Here is a 6300-nt window from a genome sequence, read left to right as displayed (position 1 = left end):
TATCTATCTATCTATCTATCTATCTATCTATCTATCTATCTATCTATCTATCTATCTATCTATCTATCTATCTATCTATCTATCTATCTATCTATATTTATGATTAGAGCACTGTAGACTGATCAAAACATCAATAACCTCAGTGTCCCTAGAGACTTCCTCTTTTGATGTCCCCATGTCTTCTCTCCGTGTCCGCGGGTGTTGACCTTTAGCTTGGCTCCTCTGCCCCTCATATGTTTGGAGAAGAGGGAGAGTCCTCCTCTGAGCTTGCAGCAGAGGAATCATTTGAAACTCAGGTTGAAACTCTTTGGTGTCAAGTTAAAATTTGCTGCAGCATTCAGCATTGGCCTCCAGTTTAACAGCATAGCAGGTCCTATTACAACTCCTTAATGCTCGTGATCCCTTGTCATATTTGACTTGCGACACAATTTAAACTAATAACAGCTATCATTTTGCTTTTGTTAGGCCGATATAACCCTGCAGACTGGATGTTTTGGTTCTTCTGAGCGTTTAAAGAACGTTTTGGGTATCATTTCAGCATCCTGAGATTTTGTCACTCTTCAGGGGTTTTCAGTTCCCCTTTGTACCAGTTTTTGACCCCAACACAACCACTTCAGCCCCTGGTAACAGTCGTCTGTACAGATTGGTTGGAGCAGGGTGTAATGGGAACCAGCCCAGCGGCTCGGACGGCCGGGGGAACGCTTCAGCAAGTCCCTGACGTGAATGGAGGTGACAGGGACTCGGGATCATTTTACCATTTAGCCTAAAGTTTGGCAGGATAATTTACATTAGGCTCAGTTTGCATGGCCGACTGAGAGCAGCCGGACAGAAAAATGCTCATGAAGTCCACGAGTTCTTTTGGTGTTGTCGAATCTGTGTCATGTAAACTGAAGTCTCATACAGAAGCAGGGCTGGGTAAGGCAGACGGAGCGAATTAAATGTTTTAATGCTCAGAGTGAAGCAAGGTCAAAATCATAAGTTTGTGAGGGTAGCTGTTCTGCATGGCATTGTGGTTCCACCAACTCTAAATCATATAAAACTTTATAACAGGTTTTGAATGTTTGGCATTGTTCAACTGCAGCAGTTAGCGACGAACATAAAACCACTTCACAAAATGTAATGTTCGTAGTTTTTCTTTTTCCTATTTTTTTATGTGTTAAGGAAACGCGTGAGAAATTAGACACCTTATGTTTGACACTTGGTGTTAGTGAGCGGGTTTCGTCAAGATCGCCTTTGAGGATAAATATTAGTTCCTGTTTGTTTTTGTGGATTTTTACAAAAATTGAACTGCAGTTTCAAGCCGTGACTTTGAAATGAATGCATTGTGGAAGATGATCAGTCGAAGTTTAATTAGTTTGTTCCCTGAAACAGTGCAAAAAGAAAATAAAAAATAAAAATAAAAATTGTTATGGCTTCATGCGCTCATTAGTTAAAAGCAGTGAATCATCTCCTTTGTTTTTTTGTTGTTTTTTTTTTTTCAGAAACATGCTTTTTGATTTTGTAAACATAAACAATTAAACACAAACACAGTTAAGCTTCAATCTGCAAAATTTAGATATTTAAAATTTTCTCCTGCTGGGACGACTGCATGGGAACAAATATTTTAAATCATACTGGTAAGGAAACTATGAGAGAGAGAGAAAAAGAGAGAGAGAGAAAGAGTGTGTGGTCAGGCAGATTTAAATTAATCACATTTTTTTCATTGACTGCATGTTTATTTCACATAATATTGTATTATCCATGACAGTTCAAAAAGCATTGGTTTAATGTTTTCTGTAGCTCTTAAATTCAGTTTGTTCTCGTACTTTGATGAAGAAGCTTTATTTTCATTTCAATTTAGGCCGTAGCGCGCAATGCATTTCAGCACAAGATGGATGTCATTTTTATTAAAGGAAGCAAAATTATATTCCATGAAAATGTTGCTTTGAATGTTAGTTGTCATCTGTCCATATTTGAAGATTGTCAAATAAAAGATCTTCGGCCGTGATGCAAGGCATATGTCATTTGAATTTATATTTTTAAAATAATCTCTGAAATCAAGGTTATGTTTTTTTGTAACGTTTAAAGAAACAACTTGTAGAAACAGAATTAGATTTGTGAATATTTTTTTAATTATACCTAAGGTCATTTGGAAGAGGTCAAAATTATTTACACATATCGAGTGCTCACCAAACAGAGAGGTAAGAGGATCGGCAATAAACACTAGCCTTTTTTAATATGCTAATATCTCAGCTGAAATATGATGTTCTCCTTGTGTTTTATGTTATGTTGCTATCTCATTTTCTAAATATGATAAGAATTTTACTGGCGCTGTGTGTTGATGTTAAGTTGAGGTTGCCAACAGCTTTTGTCCCCCTCTAGTGGTAAAAAATCGTATTAATATTGAATAATACTACTACTACAACTAATAATAATAATAATAATAATAATAATAATAATAATAATAATAATAATAATAATAATAATAATAATAATAATAAAACAAATGAATGATGATAAAATATTGTGGCTTTTTCAGATTAGATCCTGGGACTTTGAGGATCTAAAAGTCCATAAAATGGATATTATGCATTGGATAGTTCGTCTTCTGTTTAGTAAGCATGTGGTTTATCGCTCTCCCTATCAATATGTGGTGTGTAATTTATAGTATTTTCTTTTAACACCGTGAGCTGACCCCAGAGAGGGCAGTCAGTAAAAAGCCAGGGAAGGTGCCATGTCGCTTTACAGCCAGTTAAAATTACTCTTTGATGTTGCAGCAGTAATATCTGTCCGGGCGGTTTTGACCTTCTAGCCCGTAAGGACTTGTTCATTGACATGCACACAAACATCACAACATTACACTGAGGTAAGGTCATTATTAGATCGGTAGACATGTAAATGTTGCTTTTGGAATCAGACTTTTTTACACCAACTGCAGTGAAGTCAGATGGAGGTTTTCTTTGCTTTTTATACCCTACTTTCTAAGCACCTAATTGTTCGGCATCTTCTCTGTGGACATGCAAAGCTATAGCAAAAACTATGTCATTTCTCTACATGAAGACTATGTCAACGTTTTCAGCAGACAGAAACAAAATTCTAATTACTTCTACTGATGTCTCTGCCTCAATGCGAGCTGCGTTTAAAAGTCTTACATATGTTGAGATGAAACGCCAAATACAGTCCTTATGTCTTTGTTGGAGTTTGCATCTCGATGCTGTTCATATATACGGCTTTCCTTGCAGGAGGTTTTAATATTTATCTCACCTGTGACAGATTTGAATGGATTAAAAGCAGGAGATTGTTACAATATCACGGTCTTGCCAAAAAACCTTAGGGATGCTGTTTGGGCAAAATCCTTTGATCAGAGAGAGGCCTCATGATTTCAAACAGCCTGAGCGCTTGTGCTTTATGGGGACCACGAGTCCCAGCAAAGAAAACATGACGCAACAGCAGTTTGACATTTGCCCCCCTTTGAAGCACAATTAGAAGATGTGATCAGGTACACCGCGAGTCTATCTCCAGCTATGTTGTAGAGTTTTGTATCTCATAAAGCTTTTTGTAAAGCTAAACAAAAATAAAGTAAAACACCGCATGCACAGCTCTACCACTGCGAGCGAGCAGGGGCGCCTCCAGATAAATCATAAGTGGTCGCTGAGGGGGAGGGACACTGGTTATTTAGGAGTGACACACCTGAACCACATAGTGGCAACAGCAATTTGTCAACTCAACGCAACAATAATTCCAGACACATATCAGAAGTGGTTCTGGAATGGAAAAGGCAGACTAACGTCAAGCCTTTGTACGGGCCCAACTTTGCTCACTACTAGAAGTAACATCTATAGACACATAGCCTGATCTGTACCAGGAGAGCAACCATTTCAAATAAAATCTACCAATTATGCTATGATGTATGTCAGATGTTGAGTCAGAATTGTACCAAAGGTTTGTTGATGTCAGTCAAAAACATGCAGTCTTCTTATTAGCAAATGTTTAAACCAACATTGGAGAGTTTTTTTTTTTATATTAGAACCTGCATTTTTTTTCTAATGTGTTTATTAGAGAAAATTCACAAGAGGGCCAAATGTTTCTGCATAATAATGAAAGTTGTGTAAACTTATAGAATTAGTTATGTTAGTACATAAAAGCGGTCAAATAAATAATGATGTCAACAAATATTTTATCTAAAAAATGTATTTGAAGCTTCCATGAGGTTAAAAGAAAAAAAGTAAAAAGCTTTCTTCCTGTTCCGCTTTTTTGTATTTCCACGAAAGCAATATAAGAAACATAAAACAGCTCCTGGTCAGTTTTCTTCAACACCTCCTGAATTAGTAAGAGTTTCTATATCGTCTCAAAATCAGACATCTTGTTGATTTTGGATCCTGGTGTCAGACCCACTTTTGGTTCTTGAATGAATGATGCCCGGGGTGCTGCCTCTCTCTCCCTCAACCTTTGCATCACTCTTACTGTGTGTCTCTGTTATTCCCTGATTTTCTGGTGTTCTTGGTGACTTTCATGACACTAACGTCCACAAGAATGGTCCCAGTTTGCAACAAATGTAATTTCCTGGCACTTATTGTACAAGTGTTTCTTATTAATTGTTTTATATTACGGCACAGGGACAAAGCATAATCAAAAATTAGACCTATTACTGAGAGTGCACTTCTGCGAGAACAATTGCTGTTTATTGGTAGATATGGAACTGTCTGGTGCAATAATTAAAGCTTAAGCTATTTTTCTTATCAGTCCGAATTTAGCTGTATATTATAGTGATTCAGCCATGTCTAATACTTGCCAGAGAGTTAATGAGAGGACTATTTCTATACCTCAGGAGATGATAAATAAGCAGTAATAATGGAGATCATCAGTGAAGAGTTGACTTTAAGCTTCCCTGAACTGTTAAATCATCTGATGTAATAGAAAAACAGGTAAGAAAAGAAAAGATGGAACCCAGAATGGCACTTTGAGGAACTTTGTGTTTTCTAATTTATGATTTGAACTTAGAAGTACTCACAATGCCTACTCCACATCCTCAAAGAAAATAACTGTGGTGTAACATACATGCTAAGTTCAATACATACAGATAAGCCCAAAATTATCCATACCATCTAGAAGATTTACATTTAAATTACAGCTTAATAAGTAAGCAATAAAGTCAGTTAAAGAAGATTAAAATTCAAATTATAAAGTTGTTTGGCAAATTTTAAGTGCTTTAGGAACTTCTAAACATCTCCCAGTTTTACCTTGATAAGTTGTTGGATGAGCAGATAAGCTTTAGATGTCAGCAGTCCTAAAAATAATTTGATAAAAGGTTGTGTTACTGAAACTGAGTGAGACAGCTCTCGCTGAGCAGCCTGTTCCCATGTCCTAGATGGGAATGTGTTTTACCGAGGCGATGCATTAGCAGTCCTTTTTTTTTCTTTGAGCTGGATCAGGCAACGTTTCCAAAGGAGTTGCTAGTTCACAACAGAATACTGGCAGAGGCAAAACTGGAAATTTATGATCAGAGAGCTGCCTGAGGTTTTGCAGCTAAACTGCAGCCATGAAGAAATCAAATGTGAGTGCAATCGACAAGGAGAATACGATTTTTTTGTTTGTTTGTTTTTGTTTTTTTGGATCTGTAGAAACCGCCCAATTTATTTGTGATAATACTGGTGCAAAAACGGACTTTTTAGCCACTCCGAGACATTTTCACCGACAAACGGCAACTGAGTGGAGAGAATAAAAGGAGAGGTGTTTATGAGTGTAGAGGACAATGCTGGTGGTTAAGTCTTAGTCATGGAGTGAAATCTGCAACATTCACTCACACATCATAGAAAAAAACAAACTGTCGTCTACTGGGTTAAGCAGACACTTTTACAAGCGCACGCTAAACACTGCGCCAACACATTTCACAACAAAATTTCAGTGCACAGAGTGAGAAATTTCTTTATGCCGCCCTGTCGGACCTCATAAATTAAAATATTGATCCCACAAAGAAATCATTATTTCTGAATGCTCTGTCAGAGGCCCGTTACTGGAAGTTTAGTCAAAGAAGGCCCCTCGTTTTCTTTTGTTTGATATTAGAAAGAGCTAATGAGATGATCCATGTCTATTCCCAGGAGGAAAATCCTTTATGATGGGCCCCAGATCAGAAAAATATCACACAGAGATTTTTCATTGGAAGATTTTGTTGGATTTACGACCAAAATATTCAGCAGATTTTTGCACGTGAGCCAAGGCAAGAAAAGTGTTGAAAAATGACTGCAAAAAGAATGTTTAGATAGTTTGAAGATGGCACTTGCTCTCTCTCTCTCTCTCTCTCTCTATATATATATATATATA

At 37.0% G+C, this 6300-nt stretch overlaps 1 protein-coding gene across 1 annotated transcript in view; it reads left to right on the top strand.

Annotated features, from left to right (window-relative positions):
- alx4a (ALX homeobox 4a) overlaps positions 1-6300 on the top strand; it is an 18192-nt gene that overhangs the window by 5374 nt on the left and 6518 nt on the right. The gene's annotated exons all lie outside the window — the stretch shown is intronic.

Source organism: Poecilia reticulata, linkage group LG3 (assembly GCF_000633615.1).
Source record: "Poecilia reticulata strain Guanapo linkage group LG3, Guppy_female_1.0+MT, whole genome shotgun sequence".
In the NCBI taxonomy this organism is placed as follows: Eukaryota; Metazoa; Chordata; class Actinopteri; order Cyprinodontiformes; family Poeciliidae; genus Poecilia; species Poecilia reticulata.
Note: the sequence above shows the minus strand (reverse complement) of the source record. Positions and strands in the feature narration are given on the sequence as shown.